Source organism: Aotus nancymaae, unplaced genomic scaffold (assembly GCF_030222135.1).
Source record: "Aotus nancymaae isolate 86718 unplaced genomic scaffold, 86718_ANA_hifiasm-v0.15.2.pri h1tg000033l, whole genome shotgun sequence".
Lineage (NCBI taxonomy): Eukaryota > Metazoa > Chordata > Mammalia > Primates > Aotidae > Aotus > Aotus nancymaae.
In genome coordinates, this window is record NW_026988447.1 from 60,550,250 (window position 1) to 60,571,307 (window position 21,058).

The following is a 21,058-nucleotide window of genomic DNA, read 5'->3' on the forward strand; positions in this document are numbered from 1 at the left end:
TTCACTCATGATTTGGCTCTCTCTTTTAGTATGTTATTGGTGTATAGGAATGCTTGTGATTTTTGCACATTAATTTTGTATCCTGAGACTTTGCTGAAGTTGATTAACAGCTCAAGGAGATTTGGGGCTGAGACAATGGGGTTTTCTAAATATACAGTCATGTCATCTGCAAATGTGGATAATTTGATTTCCTCTCTTCCTATTTGAATATCCTTTATTTCTTTCTCTTACCTGATTGCCCTGGTTAGAACTTCCAATACTATGTTGAATAAAAGTAGTGAGAGAGGGCATTCTTGTCTTGTGTCGGTTTTCAAAGGGAATGCTTCCAGCTTTTGCCAATTCAGTATGATATTGGCTGTGGGTTTGTCAAAAATATCTCTTATTATTTTAGATATCCTCCATCAATACCTGGTTTATTGAGTGTTTTTAGCATGCAGGGGTGTTGAATTTTATCAATGGCCTTTCTGAATCTATTGAGATAATCATGTGGTTTTTCTCATTGGTTCTGTTTATGTGATGTGTTATGTTTATGGATTTACGTATGTTGAACCAGCCTTGTATTCTAGGGATGAAGCAGACTTGATCATGGTGGATAAGCTTTTTGATGTGCTGCTGCTTTCTGTTTTCCAGTATTTTATTGAGGATTTTCACATCGATGTTCATCGGGGATATTGGCCTGAAATTTTCTTTTTTTGTTAGGTCTCTGCCAGGTTTTTGGTATCAGGATGATGCTGGCCTCATAAAACGAGTTAGGGAGGAGTCCTTCTTTTCCTATTGTTAGGAATAGATTCAAAAGGAATGGTACCAACATCTCTTTGTACTTCTGGTAGAATTTGGCTGTGAATTTGTCTGGTCCTGGGATCTTCTTGTTTGATAGGCTATTAATTACTGCCTCAATTTCAGAACCTGTTATTGGTCTATTCAGAGATTTGACTTCTTTCTGGTTTAGTCTTAGAAGGGTGTTTGTGTCCAGGAATTTATCCATTTCTTCTAGATTTTCTAGTATATTTGCACAGAGATGTTCATAGTATTCTCTGATGGTAGTTTGTATTTCTGTAGGATCAGTGGTGATATCCCCTTTATCATTTTTTATTGTCTCTATTTGATTCTTCTCTCTTCTTTATTAGTCTGGCTAGTGGCCTATGTATTTTGTTGATGTCTTCAAAAAATAAGCTCCTGGATTCATTGATTTTTTAAAAGGGTATTTTGTGTCTCTATCTCCTTCAGTTCTGATCTGATCTTATTTATTTCTAGTCTTCTGCTGGCTTTTGAATTTGTTTGCTTTTGCTTCTCTAATTGTTTTAATTGTGATGTTGGCTTGTTGATTTTAGATATTTCCCGCTTACATCTGTGGGTATTAGGGCTATAAATTTCCCTCTAAATACTCCATTTAGCTGTGTCCCAGAGATTCTGGTATGTTGTGTCTTTGTTCTCATTGGTTTCAAAGAACTTATTTATTTTTGCCTTAATTTCATTATTTACCTAGTAGTCATTCAAGAGCAGGTTGTTCAGTTTCCATGTAGTTGTGCAGTTTTGAGTGAGTTTCTTAATCCTGAATTCTAATTTGATTGCACTATGGTCTAAGAGACTGTTTGTTATGATTTTTGTTCTTTTGGATTTGCTGAGGAGTGTTTTACTTTCAATTATGTTGTCAATTTTAAAATAAGTGATATGTGGTACTGAGAAGAATGTATATTCTGTTTAAGTCTGCTGAAGTTGTTAGCATAGCTGCCCCTTTCCCCAGGTGCTCTGTCCCAGGGAGATGAGAGTTTTATCTATAAGCCCCTGACTAGGGCTGCTGCCTTTCTTTCAGAGATGGCCTGCCCAGAGAGGAGGAATCTAGAGAGGCAGTCTGGCTACAGCAGCTTTATGGTGCTGCGGTGGGCTCTGTTCAGTTCTAACTTCTTGGTGGATTTGTTTACACTGTGAGGAAAAAATCACCTACTCAAGCCTCAGTAATGGCAGATGCCCCTTCCCCCACCAAGCTCAAGAGTCCCGGGCTGACTTCCGACTGTTGTGCTGTCAGTGAGAATTTCAAGACAGTGGATCTTAACTTGTTGGGCTCCATGGGGATGGAATCCACTGAGCAAGACCACTTGACTTTCTGGCTTGAGCCACCTTTCTAGGGGAGTGAACAATTCTGTCTCACTGGTGTTCCAGGCTCTACTAGGTTACAGAAAAAACACTCCTACAGCTAGCTTAGTGTGTGCCCAAATGGCAACCCAGTTTTGTGCTTGAAACCCAGGGCTCTGGTGGTATAGGCACCCGAGAAAATCTCCTGGTCTGTGGGTTGTGAAGATGGTGGGAAAAGCATGGTATCTGGGCAGGACAGCACTCTCCCTCACTCATGGCTTCCCTTGGCTAGGGGAGCAAGTTTCCTGACCCCTTGTGCTTCTGGGTGAGGCCATGCCCCACCCTGCTTCGGCTTTTCCTCCGTGGGCTGAACCTACTATCTAACCAGTCCCATTGAGATGAGCTGGGTACCTCAGTTGGAAATGCAGAAATCATTCGTTTTCTGCATTGGTCACAGTGGGAGCTGCAGTCTGAAGCTGCTCCTATTCAGCCATCTTGCCTGGGACCAAGATTTTTAAAACCTAAATGAGTTTGTGCTTTCTCCATCTAAATCCATTCTAGCATTCTCTCACTTGATAGAAAAGTATAAAATCTAAATTCCTTTGCATTGCCTATAAGGTCCTAAATGATCCACTCTGCCTTCTTTGTTTCTATCCTTTCCTTTCTTGCTCCATATGTTCTAGCCATACTGTCCATCGTTCTTTTTCAGAAAGAAAACTAAAATCCTTGTCAAATTCAGATCTGTGCCTGTGCTGTTGCCTCTGATGGAATACTTGGCCCACCCAGTCTTCCACTGCTGACTTCTTTTTGTCATTCAGCATTTACTCAAAGGCTTCCTCCTTAGAGAGGCCTTACCCAGCTTTAACAAAGTTAAAGCTTTTTGTTTTAATTTTTTTCCCCATGGTCCTCACCATTCTTTAAAAACATCCATTCTTCTTGTCTGCTTTCTAATTGCAATGTTTGATTCATAAAAGCAGAACTTTGTATAACTACTATATCTACAATGCCGAGGACGATGTTGGGCCTATGATAAGAGTCAGTAAAAATGTGTTAGACTTGGGTGACTCTATAGTACATAATATTCTAAGATTTTATAATTGTAGGTCTCATCATTCTTTAATTCATCATGTCCGTAAACAATTGCAGTGTGGGTTATTTTTTAAGTGAATGCTTATTTGCATTTAAATATTGTATCAACAGCATATTTTATCTACCACATGATAGCATAGTGGTTTAAAGTATGGTCCTGAAGTCCCTCAGATTGCGTGGATTTCTATCCAGGTTCTGTTGCGTAACATGGTAGTTATACAGATTCTTTGCACTTAATATTTTAAAATATTTTTATGTGCAAGTTGTGGATATTAACATTGCCCCTTTCCTATAGTGTGTTTGGCTGAGAAAATCAGAAGAGCTATGTATAGTACTTAAAACAGTGCCTGGCATATGCTAAATCCTCAAATGTTAGCTAATAGTAATAGTAGTAGTAGTTTATGTTTTTACACAATTGTGCAACTGTCAAGCCAGTAGTTTTACATGAAAATAGGTCAATAGCAAAGTGAACTGAGTAATGACCAAAAATTTAAATAGGTCTTTAATGTTGTTTAGCCTAGAAAAATAAATGTATACCATTTTCATGCTAATTCTCCTAACTTTATGTGTTTTTACTGACAAGTGATAAGTTTTCTAATAACTTCAGATAAAGAGAGGGGAAAAGAACATGGATTCAGTAAAAGTGCATTTTTATCTTTGAACGTTTGTATAACTCAGGAATTTTCTTATTCTAAAAGATTCTAATATAAAAATTGGAATTCACGGTGATGGCAAACAACTGTACCCATATTGTATATGTATTCTAAGTTGTTTTACTTGTATGTATTGTTTGGGGGATAGAAAAAGGAAAAAAGTTACATTGATGTTCAATATCAAGTGAAATACATATTTTTAAAATACCGGTAATAATGTAATGAACATTATTTGGCAGAAGAAACGAACTTTACATGCTCTTATCTGTTTACGTAAGGGTATATAAAGTCAATACAATAGATGCATAATTATGCATATCTACTGAACATTAAAATTCACCTTAAGTATTAGTTCTTCATTCATATGAATAATTAAAATTTGCTTTATTTAAGCTTTTAAAAGTATTTTTGAGAACCAGCTTATTTCTAAGGACTAAATGTCCTTGATATATGCTTTTGATCCTCATTCAATGAAATTCTTTTTCTATTTTTCTTTGTGCCACATAGAAAACAGGCAAACCTGCAGTTTGTACTTCATGACTAACCTTAACTCTTGTTGAAGTATAGCATAATTATAGTCCTGTCAAAACATATAAGTAACTGTGGACAATCTTTGGTACTTCTAGTTTTCATGCATATTTATAATCTTAATAATTATCTATGCAATGCTTTGTTGTTAGATTCATTGATCTGATTTCTATTTAGAAAAGATTTCTTCTTTTAAGAATATGCAGCCATAAAAAACGATGAGTTCGTGTCCTTTGTAGGGACATGGATGAACCCGGAAACCATCATTCTCAGCAAACTGACACAAGAACAGAAAATCAAACACTGCATGTTCTCACTCATAGGTGGATGTTGAGCAATGAGAACACATGGACACAGGGAGGGGAGCATCACACACTGGGGTCTGTAGCGGGGAACTACGGGAGGGACAGCAGGGGGTGGGGAGTTGGGGAGGGATAACATGGGGAGAAATGTCAGATATAGGTGATGAAGAGGAAGGCAGCAAACCACATTGCCACGTGTGTACCTAATGCAAGAATCTTGCATGTTCTTCACATGTACCCCAAAACCTAAAATGCAATAAAATATATATATTAAAAAAAAGAATACATGATTACTCAAATAGTCTACCCTAAATGTTATATTTCTTTGGCATAGTAAGTCTGATTTTCTTAGCATGGCAAATCTTCTCTGACTTGTGAGAAAAGTAAATTGAAAAATGAACCAAATTACTTCAATAAGAACTCAAGGAAATGTGCTTGTAGGAATTTCAACAAGTGCCCTGTTAGTTAAATAAAAATTATTTGAAGGTTGAGTGTCTAGCTAAGCTCCTAATTTCTCTGTGCATATTTATCATTAATTAATCTATAAATGTAGCTACCCATGTTTATGGTATATATGGTGGTTATTGTTACAGAAATCAGGTGTTTCATCAAACATACTTATTTAGCAGAAAACAAATATAGTGTCAGCCTCTTTCATTGAACTCTCAGAAACTAAAGCTTAAGTATGCATTTTCCAAAATTTAATGAAATTCCCATCAAAACAGAATGTCACGGTGCCAGTTGTCTCTTGTTTGGTTTTCTAAAGCTTTATTTGTTGATTAAGTGGCTTGCATCTCTACAAGGCCACCACTCACTTTTCTAAGGCCTTGACCACAGACAATTCAATTGATTGGCTGTTAAATTTTCAGCAGTCAGTTACTCTTTGAATATTATCTACTGAAAGTCCTCTTTTCTGATAAAAACCACAATAAATCACTGGATAGATACTTAACCCTCCAGAACTCAACCTAAGGGAATCAATTCTTCTCATGCTTGAGGAGTTGTAACAATACCTGAAAAATGCTGCCAGGAGAGCAGAATATGCCTATACATGGGTTATTTAAGCTTCAAATAAGTAAGAGTTTTATGCTGAAGATACTCATGAACCATGATTTACACACAAAACGACACTACTAACCTATCTCACCGGTACCCTGCCAGGGAATTATTTTCTAGCAGGAGATGTTACATTTATGCTGATCCAACCACATCTGGAAGTTTCTTATGTGTATGAGGCTTTCTGCAATGACACCTAGTACTTGATAGACAGGCAGCTCTGGATCGTATAGTTGCCAGAACAGTGTCCCCTCTCTTCTTCCTGGCTGCATGGGCATTGTATCACTGGCTATCATCTCCCTTCAGGGTACCTTTATTTTTAACAGTGGCAAGCATTTGCGATATGATCAACTGTGGTTGTAGCATTAGGGATAAAGAATTAAGGTGTACTGCGAGTTGGAGAGGAGGGCCCACAGGAGCATACATATCCTGGTCTCTCATACTAATAGGAATGTATGCAACAAGGCACTGGCATTTCTTCTAACCCTAGTATCTTGTGACATCAGTTTAATTTCTACTCCAGCTAGGTAACAGGAGATATGGGAATGGAAGACAATGGAGTAAACTCAGAAAGAGAAATGAAAGGATATAAGCTATGGTGGATATAAAATCTTGACAAGAGACTTTTAGTCTTTTATCATAATTTAAAATAATAATGTTTGGCTGGGCACGGTGGTTCACGCCTATAATCTCAGCACTTTGGGAGGCTGAGATGGGTGGATCACAAGGTCAAGAGATCAAGACTATCCTGGTCAACATGGTGAAACCTCTTCTCTACTAAAAATACAGAAATTAGCTGGGCATGGTGGCGCTCACCTGTAGTCCCAGCTACTCGGGAGGCTGAGGCAGGAGAATTGCTTGAACCCAGGAGGCGGAGGTTGCGGAGAGCCAAGATGGCTGCCATTGCACTCCAGCCTGGGTAACAAGAGCGAAACTCCGTCTCAAATTAATAAATAAACTAATAATAATAACGTTTACTGTTAACCAAGAATGTAAATTTATGGCTGAAATTTTGTGGGAAAGAAATTAGTATACAGAACAATGCAGAGATATTCAAGCACCAACATGAACAGTCAAATTCATGGGGACAGGCAGGTAAACGGGGGAATAAGTGGAGATGGCATGATGACAATGTCACCAGAATGAATAGTATCGAAGTATTTGATTTTGTCTACCATACTGATTTAAAAAATTGTCATTTACTACTGTAACAGAAAAATCCACCCTTGAATTACATGTCACAACTTATGGGACTGATTTAGTACATTTTCCAAATTTAACCCTTGTATCTGCTAGTTCCAATACCTTCTTTCCCTTTGGGAAATGGTTTGCAGTGGTATGAGTCTGTTCATTTACCCATCATCCCTTGCCACACCCTAAATTTCAGATAAGAGATGCAGTGCAACTTAGAACTATGAAACAATGTAACTGGTCCCAGTTACATACTTTAAATCAGGTAAATAGACACAGATGTGATCAGATACCACTGACATGTTGGATATTTGGGACATCTGAGTCATTAATGAAGATTTCCTATTCCTCTAATGCATTGTAAAGAAATAAGACCTATTTTCTTCATAAAGTAGCCTGTCCAAATAGAGATTATAATCATCTATTGAAAATTTTATGATCAGTGTACCATTAAGTGGCCGGTGTTCACTACAAGGTTGACAAATGCACCCTTTCAATACATGATCGTTATCTTTATGTTTGGCGTTATGCAGTGTTTTTTTCAATTTCTTATTAACTTCTGTTCATCACTTTCAGTATAGAACTTAACAGTTTATCCTCTGTTTCTTCAGGTATAATGTGGAGGTAGTTCCAACTCCATACTCTTCTGTAAGACTTTTCACACTTACACTACTATCCAGTTTCTTCAACAGTTTGACTTGCTCTGCAATAAACATAAATGCTGCTTTTTTTCTTATCATTATTATCATAGGGATATCTGCAGATTTTTGACATTTTCAACATCTTTACATCACAGAGCAGAGAATAAGCAAAAAAAAAAAAAAAATTATACTGAGTAATGCACATAGGTCTTGGTCCCATGGGGGCATTGTGGGGAACCTGCCCTCAGTATGTCCAGCTTGCACACATGGTGTGGTCCTTTCAGTGAAGCTAGAAGAGAAAAAGAAATAGTTTATTGTTAGGTTTGTTATGTGAAACTAAGAAAAACATCTTTGAAAATGTGACTGACATCTGTATACAAAAGTAATATCATGTAAAAATCCTTAGTGTTCTACTGAGCCATTTGTTACCTTAATTTGCCTGAAACCTAAAATTCAGTCATAAAGAATGTCTAAAAAAATAATTTACTTTGGGAAAAATAACACCAAAATTTGCTGCTAAATGTAATTATTTGGTGCAAACTTTATTGACTTTTTTCATGATTAATAAGACTTACCCAAAACTATTTTAATTTTTTAATTTCTATATGAAAGTCTGTTGAATGAGAAAATAAAAGAAGGAAGATATTTCGGATAGTATTATTCAAAATAATGCAGTGTTAGAAAAAATCCTATGACTATTAAATAAATTAGAGTGGACAAATATATTTGGATATAATATATAAGCATTAAAATTATGTTTTGAGACTTTTAATGGTGTAAAAACCCTTTGTGGGCATACTTGCGTGGACAAATATGAGTGTATGCTCAAAGGATTATATCATAGCTGATAAGGCCTGGAAGGATCTTTTGGCCTTTTGGACACTGAGTCAACTGTGTGGTGTGCACATGTGCTTTTTACTGTGAATAATTATGTGATGTTAGGTGTGCAATTTTGACTTGTGGCATCACATCAGCACTCAAAGTTTTGAATATTGGAACATTTTGAATTTCAAATTTTGGATTAGGAGTAATCAATTTGTATAAAATATTTAACCAACTTTGACCAATATATATGTATTAGTATATCTCTTTTAGTCCTTATGAATATTTTAGCACATTTTAGTATAGTCAAAAGCCTGTTATACATAGAGGGCCATATTCTACTTTTTGACTACCCTTTACTTTTAAACAAGTTCTCACATCATTAAAAGTCTCACAACATATTTTTAATGCTTATATATTATATCCATTATATTTGCCCACTATAATTTATTTGACAGTCATAGGATTTTTTCTAACACTGCATTATTTTGAATAATACTATCCTAAATATCTTCCTTCTTTATTTTCTCATTCAACAGACTTTCATAGGGAAATAAAAAAATAAAATAGTTTTGGGTAAGTCTTATTAATCATAAAAAAGTTAATGAAGTTTGGACCAAATAATTACATTTAGCAGCAGATTTTGGTGTTGTTTTTCCCAAAGTAAATTATTTTTTTAGATATTCTTTATGACTGAATTTTAGGTTTCAGGCAAATTAAGGTAACATATGGCTCAGTAGAACACTAAGGATTTTTACATGATGTTACTTTTGTAACCAGATGTCAATCATATTTTCAAAGATTTTTTTTCTGAGTTTCACATAACAAACCTAACAATAAACTATTTCTTTTTATCTTCTAGCTTCATTGAAAGGACCACACCAAACGAATCATGACTGATTTTCCCCCTTTCTTCTCCTTGAACTCGTCTTCCATTCACTCTGCAATATAAACTAGTCTTCCTTGTTTCTATTTTCCTCTTCTGCCTTTATAATTTTTTGAAAGACTTTAAGTAAACTCAGTAACATCTTTTCCTTCAGTGATATCTCTGTTCCTAGTACTGTTGCGACTTTACTATCAGTTAAAAAACTAGAACTTTAATTAGTGTTAACTAGATGACCTATACACATTCTTCCATGCACAGAAAATATTGTTGCTTGTATACAGGAGTACATTCTAAACATGCTCAGTTGTGTCATGTTCTTCCATGTTCACCACCACCAACAAAAAAGATGACTAAAATTCTACTAAGTTGAAATGATTTTGCTTGTTTACAGTGTTGTGGTTTTGGACTGATAGACCAATATATGTATTAAAATTCCTTTGTTTTCTGAGATACAGCTGTTTGGGTTTTGAAGGCAACATTCTTTTTACCTCAAATGCTTGACATAGACTTTTTCTTTAACTGGATAGCCTAGAAATAGTATCTTTTATCTCTTTTTTCTTTCAGACACAACCATCACCATGTTTCAAAGTAAAATATGAAGCTGCTTTTCCGTCAGCATGGTTAGAAATTCATTTATCGATAAATAGTGTTGCTTAAGTTCTCTTCCTTCTGTCACAATAAATCATCAGTAATTTCAAAGAATGTTGCAATTAAAATATTTTTAAAATAATAATGGTTGTTATGGATACTGCTAAGTGCCCTTCATTGTGGAGTGGTGTATTATTGTGAGATTATCAACCTTTAACCCTATTAAGGCTCTATTTGGGAAAAATATCATAAAATTTTTATTTCAATATCAGTTGTACAATTCTGGATAACATAATGAGATAGTTCCTAATGGGGTAATTTTGAAGTGAACTTTTTTTTTTCTTTAGTTGGAGTCTCGCTCTGTCACTCAGGCTGGAGTGCAATGGCAAGATCTCAGCTTACTGCCAACCTCTACTGCCTGCTTCAAGTGATTTTCCTGCCTCAGCCTCCCGAGTAGCTGGGACTACAGGTACGTGCCACCACGCCCAGCTAACTTTTTTATATTTTTAGTACAGATGGGGTTTCGCCATGTTGGCCAGGCTGTCCTCAAACTCCTGATCTCAGGTGATCTGCCTGCCTCAGCCTCCAAAAGTGCTGAGATTACAGGCATGAGCCACCACTCCCAGCTTTGAATTGAACTTTTGGTGAAATAGAATATCTGTATAAAAATGACAAAGTTTTCTGATACCAATAAATAAATCCACTGGCTTATTCTCTCTTTAATTTAAAATCAGTAACATAATGATTTTTACAAAGGACCTACACTAAATGAACACCTATTAAGTATGAAGCATGGTTTATCTTGCCTATAAGATCACAGGCAATAATCCACACATCGCCACCATATCGTTATGCATAGTGTGTATAAATAAGTATGGACAGCCATATGATGGAATGCTACTTAACCAATAAATAATAATTGGTAAATTGGCTTCCTAATGTGGGAAATATACAATACATATCTATAATATAAGCAGTAATTATAGATGATTATTTCTTTGTGGTTTTCTGGATTTTCATTATTTCTATTTTAAGCATGTCACATGTTTATAATTACAGAAAATGATAAATGTAGTTGGAAAATATACCTAGTTACAGAAATGGTATAAATATAAATAAGTATAATACTTTAAAGAGCTACAGATCTATTAAAATGTACTGTTTCCGAGACTTTAGGGTAAGTGCTAGGGACGCATTATCCTTACCCTCAAGAAGCCTGTTGATTCATAGCCAAAGTGTTAGGGCAGTTCAAAGAAGGACAGATTATTTTGGTTGGTATCCCAGATGCCAGGTTCTTATGAAACCAGAAAGCCTGGAAGGTCATAATACACATAAAAAACCTCAACTCCCTGTAAATGACATCAAAGAAGCATCTGAAAACTATTAGAGCTAAAGAAAAAGACTCAATTCAAGAGTTTAAAAAATGATTAGACTAATAGAAACCCCATTTTTCTGTTTTATAAATATAATACTTGAAGAAAAAAATGAGACTGGGAACTGGTACTATTTCAAACACTTGTTTTAAATAATGGAAGTTTATAGTTTATAAATATTGAATTTCTACTATACTTTAATATAGTGTATCCTCTTGGATATAGACCGTTCATTATAGAACATTGTTAGAACATGTTAGAACATTATAGAACATGTTCCCATGTTTCCAATTTTATTAGAAGTGAAGAGGACTTCCTGTGTTCTATGGCTGTGCCAGGTCAAGAAGGTGGTAGAGGCTGGAGCAGGGTTAGCTGTCACTGTTCTCTCTTTGTGGTGATGTAGACCAGATGAAGGTTCCTTCCTTCATGGCCACTGGAAGGCTGGGAATATGAATGAAGGACTGTCAATTGTATTCTTTTGGTGCAATAGTAGAATATTAACTTGGAATTTCTAAGTTTTAAAAACAAAATTAGTTTTCAAAGAATAAAAGGGAATATATAAGCTCATCCCCTATTATTCTAATTTACTATCCAGAGGGTAAGGATTTGTGCAAAACTGTAATTTTAAATCTTTCCTGAGGACCTAAAAACTTTTGTTTCCTGCCTAAAAATAGACTTCTGCATGTCTTCTATGGTGAAGGTTTTAAACATGGTGATGACAACATCAATTAAAGTGATTCAAGATTTTTAAATGGCTGACTTGAAAAGAATATTAGCCCATACACCTGGGATGCTAGCTCACCCAAAGACAAGGCTATGACATCTATGATTTTTAAGTTCAGTGATTCAATAAAATGGATTTTATTTACTTGGCAATTTAAAAAATTTTAATTGTTTTGATATGGATAGACTTTTACAATATTTTGTTGCTTCTCCCAGTGATATGACCTGAATTTACCCTTTTCATGTAGATGCATGATCAATTTAATTTCTGGATAAAAATGGATGGTCTTTTAGATTTTCTGCCTAATATACAGGTTGGTAAAATTTCTGTCAAAGTATAGGAGGATCAATATAAGCTTTTAAGTGTTGCAGTGTGAGTAAGAAGTGGCTCACTTGCTTTTGAACTAAACTCTTTGTAATTGGAATTTTTCCTCTATGTTTTTTAAGGTCTACAGTGAACCAGCCAATAATGGTGCTTCAATATGAACTTTATAGAGGTCATAGTCTTCAGAAGGGATAGTAATATATGGTTGCAAGTAGAAAGAAAAAGACTTCCCAAATTATACACCTAAAGCCCTGTGTTTCCTGCAGAAAAAAAGCAAAGAAAAAAGTTACTACAAAAAATAAACTGGAACATATAATGGTAGTTGGTAAAAATTTATTAGTAGCACAGACCTGGTATGAGAAAACATTTATGAATAATTGGGTGTGCAGAGTGTGTGGTTACATAATAGATCCCCAGATTAGAAGAATCTGCAGACCCAAATTCTTAGCATCCTTTACCTTCTTCTTGCCTTTATCTAACTTTCAAACATTTGGCTCAGGATCAACATAGAGAAGCAATCTGATTAGACATTTTGCTATCAGTATGACAGCAAACAAATGTTCTTACCAAACGTTCTTTTTAGCATTGTACAATTGATATATTCTATATTGTCCATTTTAGGTCATGCTTACTACGTGTATTTAAGTGTGTATGTTTATTGTAAGATTATATAAATAGATGTATAGTTAGATGAATAAATAGATCAATAGATAAATAGATTTAAAAATCAGGCTGTAAAGTTGAAAACATTGAGGAAACACTCCAGGACATTGGTCTGGGCAAAGATTTCTTGAGTTAGACCTCAAAAGTACAGGCAATTCAGGCAAAAATGGACAAATGGGATCACATCAAGCTAAAAAGCTTCTGCACAGCAAAGGAAATGATCAATAAGCAAAGAGACAACTTGCAAAGTGGGAGAAAATATTTGCAAACTACCCATCTGACAAGAAATGAATAACTAGAATATGTAAGGAACTCAAACAAATCAATAGGGAGAAACAAATAATATAACTAAAAAATGAGCAAAAGATCTGAATAGACATTTCTCAAAAAGAAGCACAAATGGTCTCCTTTTTCTTGTTGAACATTTTTTCATGTTAAACACGTCTGAAAGTGGTCAACTGGTATATGAAAAAATGTTCAACATCATTAGTCATCAGAGAAATAAAAATCAAAACCACAATGAAATATTATCTCATACTGGTTAAAATGGCTTTTATTAGAAGACAGAACATAATGAATGCTGGCAAGTCAGGGAACCCTCTGGTGATCTAGTGTTCAGTAGCACAAGAGGGCAACTATATGCAACAATAATGTATTGCATATTTTAAGATAACTAAACTAGTGAACTTGGAATGTTTTCAACACAAAGAAATGATAAATGCTTGAAGTGATGGTTATACCAATTACCCTGATTTGATCATTACACATTGTATGCTTATATCAAAATACTACCTGTACCCCATAAATATGTATAACTATTACATATCCATAACTATTAAATATTTTTTAAGTTAAAAAAGATTTTTGATTTTTAATAGTAAACAGCATAACTATCATTTCTCTGGGTTTGCAAGAGGGTCTTCCTGCAAAATCAAATGATATTCCTAATTTTCCAGGTTCTAAAAATTTATGTTTTAGGGATTTATTCCTCAGACCTAATATTCTGTCTTTTATCCTAGCAATTTCACACCTCACTGTAAATCAATTTGCTGTAAGATTTTTCTGCTGTTGCACATCCAGTTAATTCTCATGAAGTGCCCTACCCCTTACTCCTGTCTCCTGCACTTAATGTTTCTAGACCTGGTTCAAATGTCTTTTTCAATTCAAAACCTTCCCTGAGCTATCCAAATGAAGTTGATAACTTACTTCTTTGATTGTGTTTATACAGAATATTTAACCCTAATTATTATGTTCATCACATTAAGTTACATTTATTTTGTACCTTTCTTGCCATTAGACTATGAGTTAATAAGGATATACCTTCTGCCTTATGTGTCTTGATAACTGTAGCATCTGGCATTTGGTCTTACAAATTGTTCATTGAATGAATACGTGATTAAAAATGAGTTTGTGTTGACAGTGAAGGGGGAAGCTTTAAACCCTCAATGTCTGAGGGAGAATTCAAGGGGAGAGAGGTGAGGAAGAAAGATACCACTGTGTGCATTGGAATTACCGATGGAATTCACTTACTTAGAATTTCATTTAGAGCTGACCTTTGCGCCAGTGACAATCTGAGCTGAGCTTTGTGTACCTAAAGCCAGGTCCTTGATTTGAACTGCTGCTATTTGCAAAGCCCATGGGAGATTCTGACCCTTAGAGTCCCCTGAAAGCCTTTTCTTAGGAGCTTTTCTGCTTGTTACAACCACCTATTATGATCTATCTGTTATGGTAATTTCGCAGAAATCACCAAATTTTTCAATTAATCCTTGAAGAATTTTTTTTTCATGGACAAATAGATGGTTTCAAAATATTAAGGAGCTAAAAAAAATAATGTTGCATGTACTAGGAGGGAAAATGCATTTTAGACATACAGATCTGAATGGAGAGATAATTTACACAGTTCTTCAATTTAATACCTGTCAATAGTTACAACTGTGCTGTCATATTGGGAAGATCAAGGTAAAAGTTTCAGGATAGATTTAAAAATGGGTATTTGTAAACATATAAAAATGAATCTGACATAAATTTTTATTTTTTCCATAGGAATACTTCATCTGGAATTAAAAACCTACCTGAGAGAGAAAAGTAATTTTAAATCTATTTAAGTATATTTTATAAATGGACTCTGGAGAACTAGGAAGCAGTTCAAGGTAAGTGTTAGGGTTGTCCTTCATTCTCAAAGAAGGCACTGTCAAACTGTGAACTACTTCACAGCATTTGTGTGAAATAAAGACACTGAAAGTCTCTTGATGCTCTGTCTTACTATCTACCCCTATTTATTCATTGAATGCATTAGTTGGGCTCCTTAATTATTTCTTATCTACTTACTGCCTATATAATTCATATTGAAGAATTTTATCATTAAATTTAGGATTTTTTATTTGCAACTTTGACAAGTATATTATTCCCCAGAGTAGTAAATGTGTGCAAATTTAGTAATAGATTTATGAAAATAAATTGGCCTCCCCAGCAAAATAGAAGGTAGGAATTATTGCAAACTCTTTTGCCCAAGGCACTGAGCTAGGTACATGGAATCCTGTGGAAATGAATTAGTTTGTAATAGCCGAAAACGGAGTGTTGAAGGAGATGCTGCAATAATGTTGATCTTAGTTATAAGGGTAAAATAAAATCACTGGAAAAACCTCTCCTAGTTTTTGACGAATGAATGAGTATAACTGGCTTCTTCCTCTTAATATAATTCTGTAGATCTGACACAAATGCTAGTCAGGTTGATTCTGAGAAACAAAACATTAAATGCTGAGAACTCTTAGAAAGACATAAGCTGATTCAACATATAAATGGAGGAAAGAACAATTTAGATATGAAAAGAACTGGGTGCAAAAACAGCAGAAGCTTGGAGAACTGTTAAGTTGTAATTTATGCCTTTCCCAGACATTTTGGCTGGATCCTGATGATTTTCTCTTCTTTGTTCTCCCTACCAGGATCAGTTAGGAGGAAAGGAGAGTCCTCAAAATATCTAATTGCTTACTGTGGGGAGATGAACATGGAGAGTGATTCTGCCAAATTGCAGTTAGAAAATCTCAGACTTGAGGTGAATTCCTTCACCTTATACCAGATAAAAGAGAATTGTGCAATCGGCTTGCCAGTATTTTATTGAGGATTTTTGCATCTATGTTCATCATGGATATTGGCCTGTGGTTTTCTTTTCTTGTTGAGTCTCTGCCGGGTTTTGGTATCAGGATGATGTTGGTCTCATAAAATGATTTGGGAAGGATTCCCTCTTTTTGGATTATTTGGAATAGTTTCAGAAGGAATGGTACCAGCTCCTCTTTGTATGTCTGGTAGAATTCGGCTGTGAACCCATCTGGACCTGGGCTTTTTTTGGGTGGTAGGCTCTTAATTGTTGCCTCAACTTCAGACCTTGTTATTGGTCTATTCAGGGTTTCGACTTCTTCCTGGTTTAGGCTTGGGAGGAGGCAAGTGTCCAGGAATTTATCCATTTTTTCCAGGTTTCCTAGTTTATGAGCATAGAGTTGTTTGTAATAATCTCTGATGATGGTTTGAATTTCTGTGGAATCTGTGGTGATAACCCCTTTGTCGTTTTTTATTGCATCTATTTGGTTATTCTCCCTTTTCTTTTTTATTAATCTGGCTAGTGGTCTGTCTATTTTGTTGATCTTTTCAAAAAACCAGCTCCTGGATTTATTGATTTTTTGAAGGGTTTTTTGTGTCTCTATCTCCTTCAGTTCTGCTCTGATTTAGTTATTTCTTGTCTTCTGCTAGGTTTTGAGTTTTTTTTATCTTGCTCCTCTAGCTCTTTCAATTTTGATGATAGGGTGTCAATTTTAGATCTTTCCTTTCTTCTCATGTGAGCACTTATTGCTATATATTTTCCTCTAGAGACTGCTTTAAATGTGTCCCAGAGATTCTGGTATGTTGTGTCTTCATTCTTATTGGTTTCGAAGAACATCTTTATTTCTGCCTTCATTTCAGTGTTTATCCAGTCAATATTCAAGAGCCAGTTGTTCAGTTTCCATGAAGCTGTGCGGTTCTGGGTTGGTTTCTGAATTCTGAGTTTTAACTTGATTGCACTGTGGTCTGAGAGACTGTTTGTTATGATTTCTGTTATTTTGCATTTGCTGAGGAGTGATTTACTTCCAATTATGTGGTCAATTTTAGAGTAGGTGTGATATGGTGCTGAGAAGAATGTATATTTTGTGGATTTGGGGTGAAGAGTTCTATAAATGTCTATTAGGTTTGCTTGGTCCAGGTCTGAGTTCAAGTCCTGGATATCCTTGTTAATTTTCTGTCTCATTGATCGGTCTAATATTGTCAATGGGGTGTTAATGTCTCCCACTATTATTGTGTGGGAGTCTAAGTCTCTTTGTAAGTCATTAAGAACTTGCCTTATGTATCTGTGTGCTCCTGTATTGGGAGCATATATATTTAGGATCATTAGCTCTTCTTGTTGCATTGATTCTTTTACCGTTATATAATGTCCTTCTTTGTCTCTTTTGATCTTTGTTGCTTTAAAATCTATTTTATCAGAGATGAGAATTGCCACTCCTGCTTTTTTTTTGCTCTCCATTTGCTTGGTAAATCTTCCTCCATCCCTTTATTTTGAGCCTTTGTGTATCCTTGCATGTGAGATGGGTTTCCTGGATACAGCACACAGATGGGTTTTGGCTTTTTATCCAATTTGCCAGTCTGTGTCTTTTGATTGGGGCATTTAGTCCATTTACATTTAGGGTTAATATTGTTATGTGTGAATTTGATACTGCTGTTTTGATGCTGGCTGACTGTTTTCCCCATTAGTTGATGCAGATTCTTCATTGTTTTGATACTGTTTACCATTTGGTATGTTTTTGGAGTGACTGGTACTGGTTGTTCTTTTCTATGTGTACTGCCTCTTTCAGCATGATCAAGTAGGATTCATCCCGGGGATGCAAAGATGGTTCAACATACACAAGTCTATAAATGTAATTCACCACATAAACAGAACCAAAGACAAAAACCACATGATTATCTCAATTGATGCAGAGAAGGCCTTCGACAAAATTCAACAGCCCTTTATGCTAAAAACCCTCAATAAAATAGGTATTGATGGAACGTATCTCAAAATAATAAAAGCTATTTATGACAAACTAACAGCCAATATCATACTGAATGGGCAAAAACTGGAAGCATTCCCTTTGAAATCTGGCACTAGACAAGGATGCCCTCTCTCACCACTCCTATTCAATATAGTACTGGAAGTTCTAGCCAGAGCAATCAGACAAGAAAAAGAAATAAAGGGTATTCAATTAGGAAAGGAGGAAGTCAAATTGTCTCTATTTGCAGATGACATGATTGTATATCTAGAAGACCCTATCATCTCAGTCCAAAATCTCCTGAAACTGATAAGCAACATTAGCAAAGTCTCAGGATACAAAATCAATGTGCAAAGATCACAGGCATTCCTATACACCAATAACAGACTTAAAGAGAGCCAAATCAAGAACGAACTGCCATTCACAATTGCTACAAAGAGAATAAAATACCTAGGAATACTACTAACAAGGAACGTAAAGGACCTCTTCAAGGAGAACTACAAACCACTGCTCAACGAAATAAGAGAGGACACAAACAGATGGAGAAACATTCCATGTTCATGGTTAGGAAGAATCAATGTTGTGAAAATGGCCATACTGCCCAAAGTAATTTCCAGATTCAATGCTATCCCCATCAAGCTACCAATGACCGTCTTCACAGAACTGGAAAAAACCACCTTAAACTTCATATGGAACCAAAAGAGAGCCTGCATAGCCAAGTCAATTCTAAGCAAAAAGAACAAAGCGGGAGACATCACACTACTGGTCATCAAACTATACTACAAGGCTACAGTAATCAAAACAGCATGGTACTGGTACCAAAACACAGATATAGACCAATGGAATAGAACAGAGGACTCGGAGGCAACACAACATATCTACAACCATCCGATCTTTGACAAACCTGACAAAAACAAGCAATGGGGAAAGGATTCCCTGTTTAATAAATGGTGTTGGGAAAACTGGCTAGCCATATGCAGAAAGCAGAAACTGGACCCCTTCCTGACACCTTACACTAAAATTAACTCCAGATGGATTAAAGACTTAAACATAAGACCTAACACCATAAAAACCCTAGAAGAAAATCTAGGCAAAACCATTCAGGACATAGGCTTAGGCAAGGGTTTCATGACCAAAACACCAAAAGCATTGGCAACAAAAGCCAAAATAGACAAATGGGACCTAATCAAACTCCACAGCTTCTGCACAGCAAAAGAAACAGTCACTAGAGTGAATAGGCAACCAACAGAATGGGAAAAAATATTTGCAGCCTACCCATCTGACAAAGGGCTGATATCCAGAATTTACAAAGAACTAAAACAGATTTACAAGAAAAAAACAAACAAGCCCATTCAAAAATGGGTGAAGGATATGAACAGATACTTTACAAAAGAAGACATACACAGGGCCAACAAACATATGAAAAAATGCTCATCATCACTGGTCATTAGAGAAATGCAAATCAAAACTACATTGAGATACTATCTCAACGCCAGTTAGAATGGCGATCATTAAAAAATCTGGAGACAACAGATGCTGGAGAGGATGTGGAGAAATAGGAACACTTTTACACTGTTGGTGGGAGTGTAAATTAGTTCAACCATTGTGGAAGACAGTGTGGCGATTCCTCAAAGACCTAGAAATAGAAATTCCATTTGACCCAGCAATCCTATTACTGGGTATATATCCAAAGGATTATAAATGGTTCTACTATAAGGACACATGCACACGAATGTTCATTGCAGCACAGTTTACAATAGCAAAGACCTAGAACCAACCCAAATGCCCATCGATGATAGACTGGACAGGGAAAATGTGGCACATATACACCATGGAATATTATGCAGCCATCAAAAACAATGAGATCGCGTCCTTTGTAGGGACATGGATGAACCTGGAAAGCATCATTCTCAGCAAACTGACACAAGAACACAAAATCAAACACCGCATGTTCTCACTCATAGGTGTGTGTTGAACAATGAGAACACATGGACACAGGGAGGGGAGTACTATACACTAGGGTCTGTTGGGGGGAAATAGGGGAGGGACAGCGGGAGGTGGGGAGTTGGGGAGAGATAGCATGGGGAGAAATGCTAGATATAGGTGAAGGGGAGGAAGGCAGCAAATCACACTGCCACATATGCACCTATGCAACAATCTTGCATGTTCTTCACATGTACCCCAAAATGTACAATACAATTAAAAAAAAAAGAATTGTGTAACAGAAACTCCAAAAATAAATATAAATAAAAGCTTAAAATAAATATAAGAATTAAATATTCTCAAAGATATAAGGAAGAATAATGGAAAAGATGGCAAAATAATATATTTTGAAAAAAGGAGAAAGAATTCAATAAATAAATGAAAATAAATACAATTGGGTTACAAACTAATGAGTTTGAAGATTAAGTAGAGGAAATTTTTAAAAATGTCATCAGAAAGAGATACAGAAAAAGAGAAGAAAAAACCAAAATTTGGAGATAGGGCAGATGGATATGTAATTGTTAACCTTTACATGGAAGGTTTTCCAAGAAACTATATTTTTAAAAAGGGAAAGAAAGGAAATATTTGGAGAAATAGTGGCCTACCATTTGTAAGATTTACAGAAGAAAAATATTGCAAAATTTCATAGTGCCAAACCTTATAGATATTTAAAAAGACAATATAAACATGTTAAAGTAAATTTTAAAACATCAAAGACAAGAAGATATTATTAAAGTTTTCTAACAGAAAACGGAGTATTTACAAAAAAACCCCCAAAATACAAGAAATAAATCACTAATAAAATTCTTGTTAATGTGATATAAAAGGACTTTAAATCTGAAATATTATATGCAACTGACAATAATTTACATGCAAAGGAAATATACTTACATATTCTTAGACAAACAAGAACTCACAAGTTTCATCGAGTAAATGACTCTTTTGAAAATACTTTCAGGAAGTACAACAGTAAATTGTCAAACCTAGAAAAATCTATGAAATATATAGAAGGTACTGGTAAGGAAACAGCTCCGTAAATTTTCTTGTTGCTAAAACAAACCTAAAATTGATAAAAGATTCATAAAGCTCAGAGTTTAAAATGTAGAAAATA

The 21,058-nt window shown here is 35.4% G+C and overlaps 1 protein-coding gene across 1 annotated transcript in view; it reads left to right on the forward strand.

Moving 5' to 3' along the window:
• CXXC4 (CXXC finger protein 4) overlaps nt 1-21,058 on the forward strand; it is a 448,834-nt gene that overhangs the window by 209,470 nt on the left and 218,306 nt on the right. Inside the window, exon 2 of the mRNA XM_064384048.1 lies at nt 14,957-15,063. The gene's annotated coding sequence lies outside the window, so the exon portion shown is untranslated. The remainder of the gene's footprint in view (nt 1-14,956; nt 15,064-21,058) is intronic.